Genomic DNA, 25,950 nt, shown 5'->3' with positions numbered 1-25,950 from the left:
AATTTAAGGCTGAAATGCTTAACATTTGAAGTTTCACTGAAAATTTGATGTGAGAGTTTAATAAGAACAAAGAGAATTTTGTGAATGAAAGACAAACACAATGAATACTGATGGTGTCAAACCTATGGAACAAACCACATGTCGTGTTTCCAATGCTCTACGTAGAATAAAGCTGTGAGTATTTCTCATGGAACATTGGTGTTTCACGTCTAAAAGCGGTGCCATTTAAATTTCAACATTAATCTCCTATGAAATCATGAATTATCACTATGACTTAAATATAGAACATTTAAGCTCTGTGAGTTTGAGAATCCTATCTGTAGGTCAGGATGTTTTCAGAAATTCTAGTCTTATGAATGGAGTCGTATCACTTGATTTACAAAGTGATTTACAAAGTGTACTTACACAATATTCCTGCTGGATCTAACCTTGTTGATCAAGCATGAGCAGATTGTGAGGGCTGGAGGGTTCTTGCACCACTGATTCTTGCCATGCTTACTGATAGATGTTTTTGGTTTGATGTCAGTTGTTTGTCAAGGAATTATAATAATATTTTTCAAAAAGCTTTGGTTTGACTTCCATTATACTGTGAGACTATTTTTTTTCTCCCAACCTCCCTACCATCTGTCTTGATTCTGCTCTGGAAAATCTCCCTGGTATCCCATCCAGAAGGGCTAAGCGAACCAATATGGCAATAGCAGATTGCTGATGCCTTCCAGCTTTTAAGTGGGATGTTATGATTAACAGTCGCTCAGCTCTTTACCTCTCTATTATCCCAGTGCCATCGCAGAACATTCCGGATGCTCATCAGATTCAATTAATCCTATATGCTTCCTAAAAGTTGGGTATACTGCTAGAATAAATACGAAGGGAAACAGATAATCATATTTAGCTTTCGGTGGGAATGTGGTAATATGGCGTTTTCTTTTTTGTCTTATTCTGGGTATGAATGACACATTATATAAGACTAATTGTGTTTTAAAATAGGTCACATAAAAATGATTGCAAGATCTATTCTTTTATATGCCACATAATTAGCTAGAGAATAAACAGAAAATGTGAACTGTTTTCAACATTATTATTGCAAGTAAGAATCTTTGGGGAAAAAACTTGTACTGAAAGAATATAATTTTATAACATATGTATGGCATAGCTATTCTGTGAAGTGCGTTGTCATTGATTTTTTTTTTTTAGAGCTCAACCACCAATGGAGTGCATGTCTGTAATTAACATAAATTGGCTTATTAAAGAGCAAGTTTTCCTAATGTAGCAGTTATGGCTAATGAGGGGCTCTTATTGTGGTTTTAAGAATGTGTCTATCTGAGGCTAAAGTGACCTGAAGAGAGTCTGCTCAAATAGTGATGAAAGGGGCCATTGAGCGGGAGAAAGGTGGATAGAAGACTTCAGCCATTGGCAGATACAGTATGATGATACAACGATACGATACATATACATGACACTATCACAGCGAACGCCTTTAATGACCACAGAAAAACACCCAAGAGTCAGTGACGCTAAAATGTCACATGGGTCATTCAGACGCGGACATCTCACGGGAGTAGGGTAGGCGTAGCTGGCTGTTTTCTTGTCCCACCTAGGTCCCGTCACCACTTCAGTCCCAAATAAGCACACAGACACTGCTGTATTAATTATTAAACTGTTGGCTGGTGGTTAGGGCTTCTCATTGGCTAGCTCTGTCTTAATTATTAACACATTTCCATTAATCTGTATGTCTCTACACGGTCTTGGCTTACTGGAGAATGTTCGGACGAGGTCTTCCTCTGCCTTCCTTTCCCAGAATTCTCCTCATCCTAACTTTCTTTCTCATTGGCCAGATAGTGTTTTATTCATCAACCAATAAAAGAAACATATACACCGAAGGACATCCCTCATCAGGTAGGCGTTAGAGAGATAGGAGATATTTGGTTAGAAGTCTCAGAGGATTGAATGAACTGACAGAATGAAAATCATTAGATCCTGTAGGTGAGGCTAGAGGTAGGCCCCACTTATCATGATTGGGGCGGTTCTCTTGATCCACATACCATATTGGCCTCTTTGTCCTTGTATACACCCCAAATCTTCTCTATTGTAAACAAGTCCTCTCCACGAGGCACAAGAGATGGCCATGAGCATCTTCTGCCTGTCAACTTCCTCGTTTAGCAGAGCATGAGCACAGGTTGTATCTCACAAAACACACATGTGACTCCCAGGACATGGGACACTCCACTTGATTCTGGTCAACACCCATTACTATAGTGGAGGTATGAAGATCAGAGGCCAGCATTAACTAGTCCTGCCTGAGTACTTCATGTGTGCCGATTGCTGCTGGCAGAACCCTACTTAAAAGGGTTACTCGCATACCTTTAGACAGCGGAGGCCAGGAACACAAGCTGAGAACTGGAGTCCCCAGTTGATAGGAAAAGATCTCTTAGCCCTAGCTTAGGAGAAAACCATGGGTAATCTTACATAAAACCAATCAATTCAAACTGCATGGTTCTGTTCAGTACCCAGTGTGCAAATCTGTCAAGGTCACTCTGAGTGCAGCCTCCTGTGTGTCTCTGTTTCACAAAGATTTCCTGGTCTTGTCCATCACACAGTGAATTTTCAGGCTTCATCAAGTGGCCATGTCTTGCCTACTGTTCTTACTTGTCAGTAAAATGTAATAAAAAATTTTGTGAACAATTTATGAATTATGTTTACTCTTCTCCTTTTTAAAGAGCACATGGTAAATTCTAGATGGCCCAGGGAGCTGCCAAGTGCTTGCTTGCCATTCTAACTGTCTTCACTGGCCTATGCACTTAGTCACATCCTACACCTTCTTACCCTTTCCTGATTTAGGGAATGAGTTACGTGTGCACTTAAATACTTTGATCTCACCATATCTTCAGTCACCTTTCACCCACACCACAAAATTGACAATTCCGTAGCTATTTAAGAAGGTATTGAAATTCAGCTCAGTGTTTACTTCAATAACTTCTTAACTAGCTATATAACTGTTAATTTTGAAGTGTAGGTGAAAGGTGACTGAAGATATGATGAGCAAAAGGGTCAAGACCAGGCTGGAGAAACCCATAGAATCTGCATCGCAGTCTGATAGCTGGGAAACCAGCATAGGACCGAGCCAGACCCCTGAACATGGGTGTCAGTTAGGAGGACTGGGTAGTCTATGGGGCTTCTGGTAGTCGATCAGTATTTATCCCTAGTGTACGAATGGACTTTAGGAGCTCATTCCACATAGAGGGATACTCTCTCAGCCTAGACACATGGGGGGAGGGCCTGGGCCCTGCTCCAAATGATATGACAGATTTTGAAGATTCCCCATGGGAGGCCTCACCCTCCCTGGGGAGCAGAAAGAGGATGGGATGGGGGTTGGTGGGGGGACAGGGGAGGATAGGGGGTGCAGGAACTGGGATTGATGTGTAAAACAAGCTTGTTGCAAATTTAAATAAAAATATTTTTAAAAGAAATATTGGAATTGACTAAAAATGAACAACCATCAGGAATTTGGACTTTTCCCAATACTATTAGAAATCTGGTTGTCTGCTGAACATGTAAGTGCGTTATTTTCTGTTTAATACAAAAAGACAGGAATAACTTCCTTTTACTAAACTACCAAGCCCTCCTTCTTGCTAGGTTGGTGAAGACTTTGCCTGTTTAATTTCTCAGCTCTATCTTTTGTCTGTGATCTGTTCTATTGATTTCTTATATCTTCCAGAATTTCTCTCCCCTGTTCTCTTTAGCTCCATTTGCCACAACAATTATTCAATCTATGCTATTCCTGGGTATCATAGTCCATAGGTAATAAATTAATAGATTGTGTATTGGTGACTTAAGCCTATCCATGGGCACAGAATCAACCACATTTGAAATTCTTGGCCCTGAGTAGTTAAATTGAAGAAGAAACTGTTTTGTGTTGCATTTTCTCCAGGAAGAAGAAAGAACTTACAGGAGACTTTTGCCAATAATGATTGTATTGAAAGATGAGTGAAGCTATGCAAAATGTAGACTTCTTCATTTGCATACGTAAATTACCCCGTACCACAAAAGAGACCTCAAGCAGTTGTTACTCAGTGCCAAGGCTGGCAAGGATAGAAGAGCCACTGGGTTCAGGGACACTGACTTACCTAAGACATGCAGCCCATGGCTATAAACTCAGGGGAAACCCAGGGACTCCGAGGAGTGCATGTCCCATCACCACAGTCTGCACAGGGGATGCATGCATGTCCCAACACCACAGTCTGCACAGGGAATGCATGCATGTCCCATCACCACAGTCTGCACAGGGAATGCATGGATGTCCCATCACCACAGTCTGCACAGGGCATGCATGCATGTCCCAACACCACAGTCTGCACAGGGGATGCATGCATGTCCCAACGCCACAGCCTCCAGTGACATACTCCTCATGACTGTGAGGCTGTTTAGCATACCTGGGCTCCTTATTCTCAGGGATGGGCTTGCTTAAGCCACATCCTAGCTTCACGAAGCCTGAATGTCTGAAATGAAGTCACATTACTCACTCAGTCACCCACAGACACAAACATTATTATTAATGAGCTGAGTGTTTAAAATGCTTCCAAGGCCGTTGTCAGAAGAGAAAAAAATCTATTCTAATAGAACAAATACTCATGGTTTTTAGACCCAAGTGTGAGTCTGGTCACTGTACCTTCTGTTGAAGTAATAAATCCACAAGGCAAAAGTTCGGGAAAGGACAGAAGCTTTGCCACAAAGCAGCAGGCTAGCTGGAAAAAACACCCTGTGATAGGTCCCTAGAGTCCCCTGAAAATTGCCAACCAAGCAGGTTGGAACGTGTGGGGAAAACCTAGATACTCTCTCTAGCTTTAACATGAAAAGCATTTCATATCTTAATATTTTTCTGTTCTAACAAAAAGTTAAAGTGCCTCAGAAACATCTTCAAATAACATACAGGAAAAAAATCAGAGACTCAAAACTTCCTTACTTTCTTAAGGGGATGAAAACCCTGATCGTGTCCGAGTTGTTTTTGCTGTCTCTGGTTTGTTACCTGTGTGTTTGCATAAGGGAGTAACATGAACTCTGTCTTTTCCCCATCACGCTTTCTGAATTTTTCTCAGTTTTTAAAGCAAAAATTACTGTAACTATTAGATGGTGGCCTTTCACCAGCAAATGTCCACATGGAACATATGGCTTTATTTGAAAATTGAGTTTTTGTTGATGTGATTAAATTTAAAGTATCTGAATAGTCCGTAAATTCAATTTTTTCATTATAAGCATAGGAAATTAGAGAAACAGAGGGCAAAGAGAGGGAGACAGGGGCTGTGTAGGAAGAAGGCAGCCATGAGGCCTGGAGGACGGACAGCCACAAGAAAACAGAGGTAAGGGACAGACTCGGTCTCAGAGAACACCAATCCAACACCACCCGACAAAACATTAGATTCATCCCTTTTAAGCCACATGTTTGTAATACTTCATTATGAGCACCCAAGTAATTTCATATCTTCATGTGTTCATGGAATCTGACATAATTAAATACATTTTTAAGGAGATTCTCAGTGCCATGGCCTTTGTTAAAGGTATATAACTTACCACAATCAATGAAATTATTTTCCTGAATGTTATTTGTACAGTGAAAACTATACTTCCACTATGTCCGTGTATATGCATAATGTATATATTGACATGTACATCTATGCATAGTATGTATCAACCAACTCCTTAAAATTTGTTCTCTAATCTACACCGACACACATACACACACACACATATAAGCACACACACACTCACGCATGCACACACAGTCACACACATGCTCACGCAGATGCACACACACATAAACACATATAAATGCATGCACACACACATGTATACACACACATAATTAGGGCATCCTTTTATTGCACTCTGTAAATGTGCCTTTTGTAGGTTATCAACTATATTTGTCATGAGTAAAATCAAGGTGATGTTGTGGTAGAACCTTCAATTACCTAACCATTGTACTTCTGAAAAGCAATTATCTGCCCTCTTAAGGATAACACTCTTTATTGGTTTCATTAAAGTAGTACATTTCCATGGGAAATTATTATTTTTTAATTGTGGGAATCTAAAAATAGAAATAAAGGCCTCCCTTCTCAACCTTTAGATGTGAGCGCTCACAGATGCGTTTGCTTCTTATGCTCGCAGTTATGAAGTTAATTGTGTACTCCCGTCTCTGGCTCCTGATTTACTGACTTTACATAGAATTCCTGACTTGCAGAGAAAGCTGAGGAACTTAATTGCTCCCGCTTCTCAGTTTGACTTCTGATTTCACAGTCATGAGGCTGTGTTTGTGTTGCTGAGGTTTATACTAGAGAAAACTAAGTAATTATTTTATGCTGTGGCCAAAGGGTGTTTTTTAGAAGCTTAAGGGTTATGTTTAAATCTCCAGTGTAGTTTAGGAGTGGAGTTAATTGTGAAAAGAATGCAATCATATATCTTACAATCATGAAATCATAATCACAGATCATTACATTGCCAGAGGGAAAATCTTCCATGTATTTCAATCTAATGGCTCTCTTTTAAAACTTACATTTCTTATCACTTAATTGTATTTACAATATTTTAATTTTTTCTTGTAATCCTCAAGAAAGCTTTCTGCCATCTCTCTCCTCCCTCCTCCTCCTGTTTCCTCTCCCTTATCCTTCTTTCTTTGGAACTGAAAACTGCCGTAACAAAGTCGCAGAATTCTGCGATGCGTGGTCGAAACTGCTTCCTCTTCTCTTTAAGGTGTTATCACCTTTCAGCATCCAGCCCTCCTCCAAGGACGGCTGACATCGAGCTTCCGCTCTTCCTTTCTGAGCTTCCTAATTTAATTTCTCCCAGAACCTGCAATACTGGAGTGCTTTTTACCAAGGAGAAGGCTGGTATCCAAATGCCCCGCCGCAAGCAGTCATGCCGCTGGTGGCTTTGATGATTTTGTTTTCTTCCCCGTTCATTGGAGTTGTTTCTCTCTGTCACTTCATGTCTGCATCAGCTCTGGTGACACCTCGGGTGAGGCAGCCTTTCCTTCTGCGAGTCATGGAGACTCGGATGTGTAGAAGTCCTCTCCTCTCTGCTTGAGATGTTCGTATCCTGCCATTTGCTACATGAATTTTATCCCCTGTTAGTTTTAACTATATAATCATCTATGCATCTGCCTAACAGGACAAGCATCAAACGGTTGCTCTCCCAGAAGCAGCAGGTGGAGTGGAAGTTTCTTGCGTTTGAGTTTACCAGAGGCAGATAGTTGTGGAAATATGATGTCACTCTTACTCTGTTCATCTTCTACCTCACATGTTGCCACAGATGATATATACTAATTTTTTTTTGGAGAATTTCCATTTATGTAAATGTTGCATTGTATTTTGAAAACACACAATTTTAAAATGCTTGGTTTTGCTTCCCTTCAATCCCATGTTTTCGAAATCTTGTTATGCTGATGCACATACAGCTGTAAACATGCACACACACACACACACACACACACACACACACATCTTTTTGTGTTTGTCATTTTCTTTGTAACCATTGGAGAAAAGAACCTCCTGAAACTCTGAACCCAGGAAGACCTTTCAAGCTGAAAACCAGGGTGGTGAGACAGATGAGCGAATGAAGGTGCTTCCTGCTAACCCCGGCTGCCTAAGGACCCGGCACTTTGATTTCATCCCCCAGGAGCCCACATGATGGAAGGAGAGAATCAGCTTCTGCCAGCTGTCCCCTGACATACATGCACACACACCCACACATACACATATACATACATGCACACCAACACACCCACATATATATACACACATATACATACATGTACACCCACTGACATATACACATATACATACATGCACACACATCCACATATACACATATACATGCATGCACACACATCCACATATACACATATACATGCATGCACACACATCCACATATACACATATACATACATGCACACACATCCACATATACACATATACATGCATGCACACACACCCACATATACACATATACATACATGCACACACATCCACATATACACATATACATACATGTACACACATCCACATATACACATATACATGCATGCACACACATCCACATATACACATATACATACATGCACACACATCCACATATACACATATACATGCATGCACACACATCCACATATACACATATACATACATGCACACCAACCCACCCACATATATATATATATACACACATATACATACATGTACACCCACTCACATATACACATATACATACATGCACACACATCCACATATACACATATACATACATGCACACACATCCACATATACACATATACATGCATGCACACCAACACACCCACATATATATACACACATATACATACATGTACACCCACCCACATATACACATATACATACATGCACCACACATGTACCCATATACATACATGTACACACACCCACATATACACATATACATGCATGGACACCAACCCACCCACATATACACACATATACATATATACACATATATATGTATGCACACACACCCACATATATGCACATATACACATATACATACATGCACACACACCCACATATACACATATATACAAATATACATGCACATATACATACTTGCACACCCTCCCACATTTATGCATATATACACAAATACATATATACACAAAAGATAAATAAATGAGTGTGAAAATCTAAGCTAAAATAGTCAATAAACCCGAAAACAAATGATCCTATTATTTTGTCATATTCATGAACGTGATTAATAGTTATGCTGCTGACAATTGAGATCGACAGGCATTTGAATGGCCTCCTGGACATGGATAGTGTCAGGTGGGACCCTGAGCCTTCCCTTTGCCTTTGGTATGTGGAATTGTGCTGCTCTCTTGTAGGCCGGTTCTGTGTGGACTCCAGCTGGAGATTTATCCTCTGTCCTCCTCTGACCCTGCATCCTGCGGATAAAATTAACAAAAGATTATTCATGGGCTCAATGGCTTTATTCAAGGCTGTTTCTTTTTGGCAGAACAAGGTATATTTATTTGAAGTCCAACCTGTTCTTTAACCACTCAAGTCACTGAGTCTAAATAATTAGCAGTTACTAAATTTACCCCTAGAGAACTGAACTCCTCAGGAGGCTTTCAGAGCTGACAGCTCCTTGCCACACTTCCTGACTCCCTCACTGTCCCTTCTCCCTTCCCACAACTCTCCAACCCCTTCTTCCCGTACTTGAAGAACTAAAAACTGGAACCAACTTTGTGCCCCACTGTCATCCTTAATAAAGGGGAAACATGGCTGTTCCTGAGAAAAAGGAGTCCCACTTATGAGACAGTGCATGGTGCCCTCTTGGGATTTTTGAAGATGAGGTCCAAGCAGGAAAAGAAATTCTAGGAACAAAAAAAGAAAGAAAGAAAAAAAAAAGAAAGAAAAGCTGAAAAGATTCCAAACCAGATAGTTTTATAAAAATAATTTCAGAGTTTCGCTTTCACATTGACACACGGCAAATGGAAAGGCATATTATAACAATACGGATTTCAAACATAACTATTCTTAAATAACATTGAGGTTACAAATAAACAGGTTTTAAAAAATTAAACAATTGTCCTAAATGTCAGGGGGAGATGGCTCTGTGTGCATGCCGGTGGAGGGTGGTGGTTGTAGTTTTTGTTTGTGTGGGAAACCCTGCACAGTGTGGGTGGCACCTCTCTCTGGTTGGGATCTTTGACTGTATAGAGAAGGAGGGACCTGGGCAGCAGTGTGTATTTAGTACCTGCTTCCTGAGTGAGGGAATGCCAGCAATTATTTCTAACTCCTCCTTCCTCATCCCATGATGGGCCGTACACCCAAACTGAAGCCCCAAATCAACTTTTGAGTAGCTTTTGTCAGAGTATTGCTGTGCCCAGACTCTGAAACTCCCAAACCACCACAAGACCAGATCCAGTGCAAAAGCAAAGAGTCTTTATAATTAATGAGTTAACTGGGATTAACTTACGTCCTCTGTCTGTCTGTCTGATACAGTGTGTGGAGTGGGAGGGACCTGGAGCAGCAGTGGGCCGGGCACAGACTGGGGTGGAGCAAGGGGAGTGTCTGGGGTCCACTAGTTGCATAGCAACAGTCTCAGGATTGGTGCACCTCCCAGCTTGGGCAACCTGTCCTGAGTTGATTGGTCAGCTGCAGATGCAGAAAGGCTGCTCTGCCTAGAGGCCATCACAGGGTGGCTGCAATCCCCTGCATTCCACTATTATCAGTAAAGCACATCCAGAGCTCACCAGCTAACCTCTGATTGGTTCCTTACCACATGGAGGGTATCTGGCTTCCTAGTGATTAGGGCAAGGTTGGGCAAGGTTAGGGGCTTAGCACATGTTGTAGATTTAGATGCCTACATTTTTCTGGGTCTTTTTCTGTAGCTTGTTGAGGCTGCCAAAGCAGGGGGCTGGGTGAGGGGCTGGGCCCTTCAGTATTTTATCACAGTAATGGGAAAAGAAACTAAGAAATGACAGAAGAGGGTAAAACATAGAACGTGTTGCAATTATACAGGCAGAATCACGCTCCTTGTCCTTTGACTAAGAGCACTTTGTAGTATTCTTAATTTAACGTTTTTCTCATTCACTCTCTAGATGCTAAGGGCTTCCTCCCATATTGCTTCCATAAAAGCATTTCAAAGCCTGCTCTACTACTACGGAGTAAGGGAATAACACTAATTTTAGCTCCAATTGTTATACTTCCGAAGAAGTTTTATAAAGTGTTGAGTTGGACTGTTTTCAGAGAAAACTTCTATAACAGAAACTAGACTGGTTTGAAAGTGGCTGTTCTTAATAACTGGAGAGCTCAGAGTGGCCTGATGGGAAAGGAAAAGAGGGCCCAGCAATGGCTCTGTCTTACACCTCATGTGAAGCACTCCAGAGCACCCGAGACCAACTCTCATTACCATTTTATTAAGTAGATGAAGCCGCTGAGATAGTGAGTTACGTGCACTTCCCAAGGTCAAACTCTAACTTGCTAACATAGCAATAAAAATCCAATAGACCTGGTAAGTGCCCACCCATCCTCCTGCCATGGACTGGGTGTGTGATGCACAACGCCAGATCTCGGAGGTATCTCTAGCCCCACCATCTTGCTCAGTGGCCCCTCCTATTAATCCCTGGTTGCATCTAGACAAGGCATTCATCATCATGGGCTTCTGTTCTTGCAGGATCTTTGCAAGCTGAGAGGTCAGAATGGCAGGCCTATTTCTTGCCTGTTCTTTTATTATACCTTATCTCTTTCTCATACTTGCGGCTCTCACGGAAGAAGTCGGGTCCTGACCTGTGCCTTTGGTTTTTGCTAGGTCTTTCTTTCATTGGTTACTTTCCCTTGAATACCTGAACTATTTGTGGCTGCTGGCAGAACTCTCTGAGAACATCAGTACCGCAAAGTGACTTTTTCTTCTACATTCTCCTGTGTTGATTCCATTGGCATGTCCTCAAGTAGAAAGAAGCAGATAAAGAAAGTGAACCTGTGCAGTCCAATAGTGTGGTCCTTAGCAACTGGATCCCAGTAAAATGGAAACCAAAGTCAGAAAAAATAAGAATTTATATCCCCAGTATCACTGGCTATATTTGAAACACTCAATAACTCACATGGCATGGCTTGTCCTTGTCCTCCTCCTCTGAGTGTGGGAACTGCATTCATGAAATGGGAAATTCTTGTAGCACTCACATTCTATCATTCCCCAAGGCTTTCGCTGGGGTTTGAGCCATGACCGCCAGCTCACTCTCCCAGAGTTTCTCCTGGCAGAAATGTGCTTCTCTACATTGCGCCTCTTACGTTCACCTATCATGCTGGGACCAAGCTCATGGCAAAGAAAATGCTGATATATTCAACAAGAGCTTTGTGTACTAAATATAAACTCGAGTCTCAAAGAGCAATTTCACCCTTTTCTGAGCATTGGCAGGTGTTTTACTACGAAACAGGCTTCAGAAAATGATGAGGACATGTCCCGTTGTAAGATGAGAGTGTAAGATTATCTGATGTGTGGCGATGCTGTTATAATAAATGAGTTGTAGATAGTGAAGTCTGAGAAGCACTTGACTTCTTACCTAATTGCAGGAGGCAATCGCTTCCAATTTTTCCCATACTATTTCTTTAGCAAACGCCATGGCAGGACAAACCACTGTCAGCCAATCAGAAGCACAGTTTGGTCTCTGATCCATTCTTGGGTTTTGTTCTTGCTTTTGTTTTTGCTTTTGTTGTTGTTCCCACCCCTCATGGTGCTAAAAAATAAAATAAAAAAGAAAGAAAAAAGACAAGAAAAAGAGTAAGAAAAAGGGAGGTTCAGTTTTTGAATTAGGATTTTCTTCTGCTTTGGAAGAGTAACACTTAATTATCCAGGAGACACACTTAGAAGCCTTAATTCACAAAGGAAAACAAATGCTTGAAAGGAAAACATATAGTGCACAATTTCTGTGGATGCTCCTTGGGAAGCAAACGTGACAATATGGCGTCAGTTGTCTTAAAAGGAGAAAATGCAGAACCCTGGAAACCGCAAATTTCCAAGGCATTTATTATATGTGTTAATTGCCTTTTCCTTGTTACTTCAATCCCTTAACTAGTACGAGTCTTAGCATCTGTCTATTTTCCTGTGCTTTCTTCAGGCAGAAATCCCCTCAGGGGGATTTGCCTGACAAAGCCATTAAGTAGCAGTTTTATCAGCCTAGGTGGGATCACGTTTGAATGATGACATGATTGCAACTAATTGTTTTGTGGGGTTTGCCAAGTCTCTGACATCTTCAAGGGGATCCTTTCCCTTGTGGTCCATCAGTACTGTATCTTTCTTTCTCCAAAAAACATCTCCCTTTGGGGTGTCATGGAGAAATATTTCTGAGGTGACCTGTGCTGGCTTCTCTTCTTTTTTTCTGATGAAAACCATCCCCCTTTGTCGCCCAAATTTAGTTTCTGGTGACCAGGCTATTTCTAGCTAGGATGCTTGCCCTTAAACAAGATTATCTGAGACCTCTTCTGGTTGCATGCAAGAAATTTTGTCCTAACCTTTTCCCATTGGGACTCTGCTGGTTTGAAAGAAGCAGTACACTTAGCCAGCAGACTCAGCTCACCCCAGGGGTAGCTTGAGCTTACCCCAAGGGTAGCCTGCTCTTGAACAGAGCTAATGTGAGCACATGTTATTAAGTACATTCCATATTAGCTATGTCTGTGCAGAGTATAATTATTACTCTCAATCTGGGGCAACTGTAATCAAAAGCGTTGAGGTGCATACCTTTAAATGTCATAGCTGATAAATAACCATCAACTGCTAAACAGCATCAGCTGTTGCTGGCATCCTCAGCCACACATCTAGATCCTATCCAGTTGCCGTATTGCTATATTCCTACAAGAGGATAATGCTAGTTGTACAGCAGGTAGTCAGAAATCACTTTCAATAATTCAAAGGACTTTCAATAAATATTTCCTATGCCTTTCAAGTGTAACTACCCTAGGCATTATAATGTTGCACACACACACACACACACACACACACACACACACACACACACAGGACCCAGCCTTCAAATTTCAGAAAATGGAGACCGCCTCTGGCTCAAGCCATTTGTCAGAAGCTGAACCTACTTCAGGGTTATGAATGGTTTGGGAAATGATGTGATATCTGCAATCATGAAACTACAGCTTTGTTGTAAGAAATAAGAAATGCCAAAGCATAAAAATAAAGCGTTCCTCCCTGTAACCTACTCTACATCTTTGCTCCCAGTTTCCAAGCTGATTCGATGCCCTCTCAAGATATAACCATGAAACGGGCTGGATATTTTGTAGACATTGGGAAGAGTAGATTTTGTTGGAATCTGCCCTCATGGATTATCTGACTATTTATAGATGGTGTATGTGGTGTGGATCAGGAAGGAATTAGAATGGAGTATGAGGATCTCATGCTGAGGCACATGGCCAGTCCGATTCACCTACCAGCCCAGCCTCACAAACCTAGAAGTCAGCAATCTGGCAACAAATTGTGGAGGAGGCCGAAGGTGAAAAGGGAGGCTCCAGCCAGTGCATTCTATCCAAGAGTCCTAGAACCTTTCCATGTCACCCAAAGAAGCTAATTTTGAAATCAGGTCATGTCTTTGTCCTTCCACCCCTACTGGAAGTCATAATCTATTTAATGTTCCCTTGTATGGGCTGGACAGTGGGAAGCAAATGCTCCCGAGACCCTCGCCACCTCGTGTTCTCTGTTCTCTCTTCCCATTCACACAGACACAGTAGAGCCTGAGATCCATGCTCTCCTTCCTAGGTCTGAAATGAATAACGCGGTCATTATTTTCCCCAGCCTCACTCTTGCTTTGCTTACCTGGGGTTGCTTGGACGGTAGGGCACACTTGCCGGGCACGCTGATGTCATCCCTAACAGGCATCGAAGCGCAGATTAAGGGAAAGGGAAATGAACACTGTATGTGCAACGGAGACAATGCTTGCTGTCCCTCCCCCAGCTAGTTGACCATGCAGAAAAGTGATTGCCAGCAGTGATTTGGAGCCAGCATTTTGCAAGCAGTACATTTAAGTACATGCATAAGCCTTTCTTAGCAAATGATTACAAACTCTGTGTCACTTTCCTATTCTTATCTAGCTTTTTCTTCATTTTTGCCTCAGACACAGATGTTAGGTTATAGGATCCTAACACAAATATTCAAATTCCATTTCTTGTATTCTCACTGTGGTATGGTAACACAGGGCAGAATGATTTCTTTCTGATCACGTAAGTCACAATGCATGACTGGAAAACATCTTCATGTTACTTCATTTTCTCAAATACCATGAGCACATCCTTTATAACATGAATACCCACATATCATCATAGAGCCTTTATCCAGTAATATATGGAACCAGACACAGAGATCCACAACCAAGAACCAGGCTGAACTCTAGGAATTCAGGTGAAGAGAGGGAGGAGGGAATGAACATATGAGCAAGGGAGATCAGGATCATGATGGAGAAATCTACAGAGACAGCTGAACCAAGCTCGTGGAAACTAATGAACTCTAGACCAACAGCTGTGGAGACTCCAGAGGGCCTGAACTAGGCCGTCCATCTGTGGGAGACAGTTGTGAAGCTTGGACTATTAGAGGCGTCCCTGGCAGTAGGACCACAACATAATCCTGATGAGGTAGCTTGTTGGAGCCCACTCCCTATGGTGGGAAGCCATGCTCAGTCTTAATGCATGGGAGAGGGGCCTGGCCCTGCCCCAACCTATTGTGCCAGACTATATCAACTCCTCAAGGGAGCTCTTATCTGTGAGGTGGAGTGGACTGGGAGTGGGCTGGAGAGGAGGGGTGAGGGAGGGTGGGAGGAGACTGGGGTGTGGGAGGAGAGATAGGAGGGAGAACTGTGGTTGGAATGTAAAATGAAATCAAAAAATAAAAAATGTAAAAATAAAAGAAGAAGAAGAAACCCACAACCTCTCCAGTTATGGGGCCAACTACTGCATGAACCATATACTTGGAACCTAAAATCTCAGCATTGGTGTCATTCAGGACATGACACCTGGCTCACATACACTCGCTTGTGCACATGTATGTCACAGTGCAGAGCTGTCTTCCCTGTTGCACAACTCTCTAGACCTTTACCTCAGTACACTGTAATTAAGGGAGCTCCACCCCGGAAATGTACTAGGTTAGCGAGGTAGAGGCTCTGAAATGCTGTTGCCAATGCTGTCCCTGACCATGTCCTGGCTTAGAGCTGCCTTGAGAAACTCCCACTGCAGTTACCCAAACCAAGACACACATACACGCACTCACACATGCACGCACGTGTGTACACACACACACACACACACACACACACACACAAAACTCTTATTTAATGGTAACACTTATTTTCTTTACAAGACATCTTAGCTGCCTTCACGGAAATAGCAGAGAGAGTTAGAGGGCCATTAGACAGACCATTGAGCACATCCCTCGCTTAAAAACCCCAAACAGAGGAGAAGCCTTTAATGCAGACATCCATTCCGTCCATGCCAGGATGAGAGGATTGCTGACACATTGTTTTAGAAGGGCCGTTTAAGATCTCTAATCAATCGGCCATTATTAATATTTATTACTCTTCTGAGGTAATCCACAGCATTTATTTACTTTCTAAAGGTTGGTGATAACAGCAGATAAACACATAGACAATTAGACTTTGGGGGGCTTGTCTCTGTTTAATTTGTGTCTTATTCCCCCCCCTGTGTGTTTGTGTGTATGTAAGTGTGTGTGTGTGTGTGTGTGTGTGTGTGTGTGTGTGTGCCATGTGTATCCTAGTTTTCCATGGAAAGAAATAAATTACAACTCCTTCCTGGCCCTTCCTTATTTGGAGCTACAGTGTAACTTCATTAAGTTAATTACGCCAGCAATTAAAAAGTTTCTAGTTATTTGAGGGCAGTTATTGAGAATGAATTGTTCTCTAATGCTTCTACACTTGGGTTGGTTTGATGGGAGAGGAAGAAGCCTGTAGGTCAGTACAATATTTCTTGTTGCATTTGGCTGTCAGGGGCCTTCCCTCCTGCCCTTGGAAGGCTCAGAAGTACTGGACAAACCACATTATACCAGTCCTTATCTTTCTTATGGGTTTTAGGGACAGATATTCTCATTAACTTTCAGCTTGTGAGTTATGGGCAAGCCATTTACTGTACAGAATAATAAATTGTGCAGAACATGTGTGCACAGCTGTTGACTCTGAATGGCTTTCCTGCCCAGCGCCACCTATGTGTTTATAGAAGGCAGGCTGCAATTCCTGTGGATGAATTTATTCACTGAAAATGGACCCTGATTGTGTGTTTTGCCATTTACCAGTCCTCAAACAAATTCTCTTGAGTGTAATTTTAATACCTCCATGTTCTCATTTTTAAAACAACCATAAACTTAGACAAATATAAATCAGACCAAGCCCCTTTCATGTTTTTTACTTACATGCCTGCCTTCTGGAACCAAGTGATTTTTAATTGGATTTTATATTTTCCTGACATGAATGGCAGTTCTGTAAGATACAGTTTTGCCTGCAACAATATGTAGAAAACTGTAATGGAAAGTGTTTGGCTTTCATAGCAGGGATGTGATAAGGGGAGATACCAGAGGGAGAGATAGTGCATTCTGTAGTATACCCCACAATCAGGAAGTAGATGTTGATTAATCATTGAATAATAACTATCAAAAATATGAATTTGGAGCAGGGCAACGTTTATCAAGCACAGGGGGTTGGAATCTGAGATCTATGGCCATCCTACATGGGACTCTTCTGAAACTTACCCTTTGATGGTGAAACAAGAACTTAGAAGCTGATGTTGCTAAGATACACTGGCCTCCTGTCTTGGGCCAATGAGGCTGCTGAAAAGAAGAAAACCTGCCTTCTCTACCTGCTTTCACTGGGTGTCTTCTTTACTTTGACTCCAAGCACAAAGAAACATTGTTGGCTTTAACCTCTTCTCCTGAGTCACCTTAAATTACAAGACCAAAACATCACCAGATAACAGAGCCACACACAGATGAGGATAATTCCACAGGAGAGCAGTGCTTTGCCCTAGAATAGGCGTCATTATCTCCCCGGGACTAAACTAGCCCCCTCAGCAATACAGTGACTAATGGAGTGCCAATTTATGATTCATGTATACATGGAGTTCCAGTCAACTGTAAAGGAAAGTGAAATTATGTAATTTGCAGGAAAATGGAATGAACTTGGAAATACTACAAAAAGTGAGCTAACCTGAGCTTGGAAAAGCAAATCCTTTTTGTTTGGAGATCCTGGCTTCAAATGTGTAGATTTCTGGTCTTAATCTGGAGTAGAGATCTGTAAGGGAAGTATAGTGAAAAATGGGACCGTGATGGGGAAAAGAGCTGTTATGTGCATTTGAGCCCCAGAGACATAAAGTAGAGAGGAAGAGGATATTGGAAGTTGAATGATTTCAATGGAGTAGGTACAGGGGCTAGGACAGAGTAGGCATAGTGAAAAAATTAGCCAAAACTAAGGATATAGGAAAAGTTACTTTGCAAGCTGATGTAAAAATATGCAACTGTAGAAGAATGTATACAGAGGTCCTCTGTGTAAGATAATGGTGATTCAAGAAGATATAGACAATGAAACAAACATTGGAGTCCCAGAAACGTGATACCTTTCAAGGTGTCAACTAGTGTTCCGAGGCCCCAAGAACCATGTAGGCTATCACCATTACTCTAGGTTGCCTGCCACAACTAGAAAGGAGGTAGTTAAACCCCATTCTTGAAGATATTTTGGCTGCAGAGAGAAATCAAGCTGGAAACTTTCTTCCTAGTGGCTAGCTTTCATGGTAGCAGAAGGTAATGACCAACTTGCTGAGGTAGAAAAGAATCAACATCCTTGCCCAGGTGTCTACTGTTATACAACTTAAATTCCTGGCAACACATGCCAACATGCATAATAGTGACATGGCTGTTATATAGGTAACAACTTTTGGATTATGTGTAGATCCATTACTTTACAGGAAGGAATTCATGCCTGGGAGTACAAGCCCAGTCAAAAGCCCATGGATAGAGAGGGAAGCCATAGGTGTTAGCAGTGAAACCAACTGCTCTTTTGCTAAGAGGACATGTTGTTCCCATCAAACTCCTTTCTAAATATTTTTGTTTATGTCCAGCGATTAGTGTTACTTGTAGAGTTGGTCAGAGACTCTTACTTTTACACTGGATCCTGGTAACTGCAGGGGTTTGTAACTGCTAATAATGTTGAGAATAACTGTTGAGCATTCAGCATTCAACTGGACATCTCTATAACCCATTCAAAGATGAGGGGACACCAATAGAGAAAAGACCAGAGAGAACATAAGAGCCAGATGCTGGGGAGAAGTGAATGATGATGTAGTCCTCTGAGGGTCTCATGGCCACTGCAGTCATGTGGTTACTACTTGCACAAAACTTGCTCAAGATCGGAGTTCTCAACATTCCAACCTTTAGTGACAGCAGGCTCAGGGCCGCACAAAGGCTGTGAGGGCATGTGTAAGACCTCCTCAAGATCAAGCCACATAAAATCCCTGCTCAGGTGGGAGGGAGAGGCTTGTGAAGTTTCACCTGCAGCTGGGGAGAGTCAATGTTCTTCAGAGATCCAGCCTCATAGGAGGCTACTCACACTGTAGCAAATGTTCCTACACCTGTGAGCGTAAGGGCAGTGTTCATTTGATTAAGTGGGTCAAAAATAAAGGGCACGTGAAATAGAGAAGGGATCGTGGTGGGAGCAAAGGGGAGAAATTGTAGGAGGATGGGGATGAATGTGATCAAATATTTTGTAGGCACATATGGGATTTTCAAGCAATAATAATAATAATAATAATAATAATAATAATAATAATAAAAAAAGAAAGAAGGAATCTATCATGAGGGAGAATTAATGAAGTCTTATTCTTCCCCAAGGAGCTCTTGGCAACTAGTGTTTGCTGGTGTAGGCACTGCTCTGGTAAATAGTTTCTCTTCCATGTGCACACAAACAGCCCAAATCAAAATCCAAAATTCCAATCCTGTCTGTCTGTCTGTCTCTGTCTCTGTCTTTCTCACACACACAGAGGGAGAGCATTAAAGGAAAAGAGAAATAAAAAGATGCTCAGGAGGAGGAGGAAAAGGATGACGGGTGAATATTATAAAAATATAAGCATGTATAAAATTGTCAGGAAAATAAAAAACATTAAAACAGACTAAAAGAGAACTTATGGGACCAGAGGTGAAAAGATAATCATTGGTCCCTGATGGGAAGTACTTCACCTTGACCATGTTCCCATAAGAACCGGAGCTCTGAGTTTAAAGGGAATGAGAGACCATTTATTCCGGAGCCATTTTGAATGACCGTAACCCGAGAATAAAGACTTAAGTTACCCCACATTCTAGGTTCCAACGCAAAAGCAGTCTTAGCTATGGGGTTTCTAGAAGCTAGTGAGTGGTTTGCTAAATGAGTAGATTCCGAAGGATTTCTATCTGTCAGAAGATGTTACTTCAGACAGAGGTGGGCAAGGAATGGGTGCTCTGGGGGCTAGAGTAGCGCAAGATAAGGTAATTAACCTCTGTAGCTGGAACATTCCAGTCTCCCCACAGGCCTGAGATTCTGATCCGTCAGTCTCCGTGGACACAGCCTCTTTTCAGGAGCTCTCATTCTCAACCAGGACTGCTACTGTGTGCAAGGCATACCTCTCTCTGTCCACGCTCAACCCTCTTGCCAGTGCCCCGAAGACACACCTGGGGTCCCTGGACTATTTCATTCATGTTTTTCTTAGTGCAGCGTGTTGAACAAAGCCCCACTTTGCTTTCTCCACTACTCATGGCTTTCACTGTGCTTTAGGGTAAGAGGCCCAAGCTCAATCTGCTGCCCAGGTACTGAGTGTGACGGGAGGTTGAGCCGTGATTGTCTGACAGAAGTGTCCCAGCCACTAATTAACCCACTGGTCCAAATAACACGGTGCAGGAAAACCAGGAGGCAGCCTTTGAAAGAACTCAGGGAACCTAGATACGCATGCTCTATGCAATCTTGCTAGTACTCATGGCTGTTTAAAATAGCAGACAAAAATGGCCGGGGGGTAAGGGAGGAGAAACCTGATGATCCCAGCTCTGAGTGGAGAGAGCATATGTACGTTTTAGGAATGTTGTAATAAACAATATGCGTTGTTGCCTCTTTCAAGGTGCCAAGGCTTCGAGATTTTGGCAGCTCTGTCCTGTTACACAGCAGGGGCTGTATCCCCTCACAGGCAGTCAGAGCAGAGCCTGACAGGGATGCTTGCTATACTTGTAATCACAACTTGATGGGGAAAAATCCAGAATAGATTAGGCATCAATGAAAAGCAAGATTAAATAGGATGAGCCCACCACACACACACGCACACACACACACACACACACACACACACACACACACAACCACCCACACATTCCTGCATATATACCCCATCACACACATACACACTCTTGCATACACACACAATACACATATACAATTATGCACACATACCCCACCATGCACACTCATGTTCACACACACACACACACACTCATGTGCACACACACACACCACCACCACCCCATGTACACGTTTTTTTCACTTCTAAAGGTCTATAAACTCTAGGCATGGAGAAGCATCATAAACATATGGTCCAGTCAGATTTTGTTTACGATTTTTATACCGTCTGATTTGAGGCTTGCTTAATATTTGGTCAAGTCTTTTCTCCTTCTGTGCATGTTGCAGTTTTGCCAAGGGAAAGCAGAGAGGGACATCTTGACATCTTGGTTCACACATAGGGTAGATTTTCACATCCTGGACGTAAACGTCTGGGCAACCAGCCTGGTACCATAGGCCTTTTAAAGTCAAATGATAGACACACCCAAGAGGAGATGAAACTGGGTAGCGCTTCAGAATTGAAGCTACTGACTCATCCGCCTCACTATCTTGCCCATAAGGTCTGGAATTTTGCTTTCCATGAGGTGAAAAGACTTGCCTACTTCAGTTGGGTTTGTGGTGTGCCTAACTTCAGGGTTTCCTTGAACATGGGCAGCTATAAACCCCAGAAGGACAAGAGCCATCATCACCCAATATGTAGACTATTGAAGCACAAACCTGGGTTATAGTACACGTAAATAAGAATACATCAAAAGTTATATTATTGGAAATATTTATTTAATGAACTTTAAGCCATTGGATATTCATTACACATAGTACATGGGTCATAAGGACTTTTCAGCCAAACATAATATGCTTTGAGCGTAACCCTTCTGTCATGCATATCCTTCCTTTTCTCTTTCCCTGCCACTCTCTTTAGCATTTTATCTTTAAGACATATATATATATATATATATATATATATATATGTGTGTGTGTGTGTGTGATTGCATATGTATATATATATATGTACATGTTATACATATGTGTGTACATATAGACATGATTACATATAGCTGTAAAGATTCCCAAATGAGAGGAAACATCTAATATTTATATATCTTAAGAGACTTGTTTAAATTGTGGGAGGGGAGAAGGGGTATTTGCACATGGGCTGTGGAAGCCAGAAGAGACTGTGCGATGCCCTGATGCTAGAGCTATAAGTGTCTGGGAGCCACCTGATTTAGTGGGCACTTGGAACCAGCGCATGTCCTCTAGGAGTAACTCGTCACTGAGCCGCCCCTGCAGCCCTACTGTTTGTCCTTTGAAAACTGACATAACTTGTTTAACATGGCTTTCTCTATTTGCATCCACTTCCCTGAAGATGACAAGCTATTCTTTTTTAAAGATTTATTTTTTTATTATTTTTGTTAGGTGCGTGTGTGTGTCTACATCTGTGTGTGGGTAAATGTGCAGTTTCCAATAGAGGCCGGAGGTGAGGTGCCCAGCCTAGGTATTGGGAATCAAATTCAGATCCTCCACAAGAGTAGTGTGTATTCTTAATTACTGATCCATCGCTCCAGCTCCTGAATATAGTTCATGGCTGAAAAAAATTCAGTCCTGGATGTGAACCACACGATGCATCCAGTTCTCTGCCTGTGCTATTCCCACAGCTTAGCCGATGTGAGTAGTGCAACAATATACAGGGATTATGCCAATATTTCTGTGACACGTGGGTTCTAAGTTCACTAGCATGGCTGAGTCAAATGGGAGGCCCAGTTTTAGCTTTCTGAGGGTTGTCTACACTGATCTCCACAATGGCGGAACACACCTTCACTTCCACTGGTGATAAGTAACGGTTTGCTTTCATTCACCTCATCAGCACCTTCTGTTTGTCCCCTTAACGGTGGCTGTTCTGACGAGGGCGAGTCTCTCTGTTTTCTTTTACCTTATTCTGTGACAATTTAATGTACACGTGCACTGAAACATGATCCAATTATCCCTTTGCCAGTGAAGTTTAATGTTCTTCCCATGTCTTCTGACGATGTGTATCCTACTTTGAGAATTGTCTGTTTGTGTCAACATCCCATTTATTGATTGTGTTACTGGAATTCTTTTGTTTATTATGTTGAGTTCTTTGTATATGCTAGATATTAATCACTGCTAGATGCATAAGATTTTCTCCTGTTTTACAGACTGCCTCTTCACCTGATCATATTTGTTGCTGTTCAAAAGCTTTTTTAAATTCCATTTGACAATCAACAATTCATTTCTTGAGCAGGTAGAGTCCTATTCTGCAGCCCTTGCTTATACCTTGAAATATTTTCCCTATTTTTCCCCTGCCATTTTAAGAGTTTGGGGTCCTAGATCGAAGTCTCAGATCCAGTAGACATTGTAAAAATAAAAATGAGCGTCTGGTGTCATTGTTTTCCATGTGGATATGCAGTTCCCCCAAAGCCATTTGTTGAAGAAGCTTGCCTTGTCTCTCGTGCAGCTCTTTCTCAACCTGTGGACCCTGACCTCTTTGGGTGATGAATGACCCTTTCACAGTGGTCACCTAAGATCATCAGAAAGCATGGATATTTACATTGTGATTCATAACAGTAGCAAAATTAGAGTTATGAAGTAGTAATGAAATAATCCTATGGTTGGGGGGAAGGGGTCACCACAACACGAGGAACCGTATAAAAGGGTCACAGCATTAGGAAGGTTGAGAAGCTGAGCTCTAAAGTATCTTCTTTGACATCTTTGTCGAAAACAAAGAGAACACATACGTGTGGGTTTGTGTCTAGCTCTAGTCTATTCCATTTGTCTGCTTTTGTGCTAGAACCATACTGGCTTGTCACTGTGGCTCTGCAGTATAACTTAATACCTCCAGCATTACCCTTTTGTCAGGTGTGTTCAGGCAGTGTAGGACTTTTGAGTGCTTCCATATCAGCTTTAAGAGCCTGTTTTCTGTTTCTTTGAAGAATGATGTTGGGATTCTTGTGGGGACTTCACTGAATCTACATGTTTTAGTATTATACTTATGTTCATGATACCCATTCTTTAAATCCATGACTACGGGAGCTGTCCCCTCATCCGATGCTATCATGAGTCTTTGTAAATATTCACTATAAAGGACTTTCTCTCCCTTGTCTATGTTTATTCCAAGGTATTTTGTAGACATTGTAAGGTAGAATTGTTTTTGCTGGTTTATTTTCTCAGTACCTCTGCTTCGGGTATATAGGAAGAATATTGGTTTTCCTGTGTTTACTTTGGATTCTACCACTTTGCAGGAAGTTTTTAGCAGAGCTCTGAGTTTTCTGGTTGAGACTTTGGAGACTCTCATTTATGAAGTTTTATCATCTGCAAACAAAGATATTTTCACTTCTTCCTTTTTTATTTGTATCCCTTTACATTTCTCCAGCTAATGTTTTGAGACCTGTTTAAATAAGACATTCCTGCTGTGTCACTGACTTCACAGGAATGCTGTCTGATAGTCTCCCATTTAATATAATGTTGACTGAGGATTTGTTGTATGGAGCATTTGCTATGCTGAGATAACAACTCTTCATAGTTTCTTCAGGACTTTTTTCATAAAGGGCCTTTCTGTTCTTGGTTCTGTTTCTGGATGTATTACATTTATTGGGTTACATATGTTGAATCAGATTTACATCTTTGGAGTAAAGCCAACTTGATCATGGCTAATGTTATTATTGATGAATTCTGGAATTCAGCTTTCAAACATTATACCGAGAATTCTTACATATATATTCATTGTTGGCTTATGAGATAAAGAAGAGACAGAACATATTTAGGTTTTAGCAAAAGGGTGATACTAACTTCATCATAACAGTTTGGTAGAATTCATTCTTTTTTATTTTAAGGAATAGTGTGAGAAGTGTTGGAGCTAGCTTTTCTTTGAATATCTGATAAAATGGAGTGGTGAATACATCTTGGCCTGGACTTTGGTAGCTAGTTGGCATATATTTTTATTATTCTTTTAATCTTGTTTGTTACAGATCTCTATAAGTAATTTATGTTATCTTGGTTTAATGTGGCTTTGGCATAAATGTCTAGAAATTCACTGTTTATTATGTGTTTTCCAGTTTATTGGAATATATATTTCTAAAGTATATGCTAGTAATTTTCTAAGTTTCATTGTTATCTATTGTAATGTCTCCTTTTCCGATTCAAATTTCATTAATTTGAGTCTTTTTTTCTCTATATTGTACTTGTTTTGATCAAATATTTGCACTTTCAAAACTCTTTTCAAACAACCAACTCTGTTTTGGAAACTCTTTATGTAATTTTTCTTTTCTATTTCATTAATTTCCTCCCTGATCTTAATTATTCCTTTACATATACTAATTTGTGGTTGATGCTTTTAGTTTTTCCAAACCTTAAATGCTTCATTAGGTTATTTGAGATCATTCTGATTTTTAATGTTTGCACTGACAACTATAAACAGTTAGGCATATCTATTTTTAAAATCTCCAAGGAAACCAGTGGGAGGACATATAGGGATAATTCCTAAGCATCTTCTTCTGTGATGATGGTCTGGAAGAGGTAGAGACAGTCCTGCATCATATAAGCAGTGACTAATAGATGTTCAAATAAATCTTCAAGAAGTGCAAGTGTGTCACTGTTTATGAATAAACATTAAAATAACACTGGATATGGAAAAACAGTACTGGGTGTTATTATAGCATTGATTAAAACATGGTCCCTCTCCCTCAGTTAGATCACAGTATCAGAATACCATCTTGAAAGACATGTGAAATTTATCCTGTGAGAATCCTTCCATTCTGTTGCATGGCAATTTGGTTGCAAGTGTGAGGCCAGCTCAGTGAACATCAGAGATTCGCTGCTGGCTGCCTGACTGTAAAGTATGGGTTTTCTGGCCCGCCGCCTGGTCTTGTCCGGCTGCCACACCAGCCCCAAATAATACACAGAGACTCTGTATTTGATACAATGCTGTTGGCCGGGTTACTTGTTTCTTATCCGCTAGCTCTGTCTTAATTATTAGCCCATTTGTATGTATTTCCACGTGGTCTTACCAGCTAGAGGCGGCTGGCGGTTCTACCTTCTCCAGACTCTCCATCTTGGCTCCTCCTCCCTACTTCCTA

At 41.3% G+C, this 25,950-nt stretch overlaps 1 protein-coding gene across 1 annotated transcript in view; it reads left to right on the top strand.

Moving 5' to 3' along the window:
- The window catches only part of Hs6st3 (heparan sulfate 6-O-sulfotransferase 3), a 629,358-nt gene that overhangs the window by 541,256 nt on the left and 62,152 nt on the right, over positions 1 to 25,950 (top strand). The window lies entirely within an intron of this gene.

The sequence above is a fragment of the Phodopus roborovskii genome, unplaced genomic scaffold (assembly GCF_943737965.1).
Source record: "Phodopus roborovskii unplaced genomic scaffold, PHOROB, whole genome shotgun sequence".
Classification (NCBI taxonomy): domain Eukaryota; kingdom Metazoa; phylum Chordata; class Mammalia; order Rodentia; family Cricetidae; genus Phodopus; species Phodopus roborovskii.
This window is presented reverse-complemented; position numbering and strand designations above follow the sequence as displayed.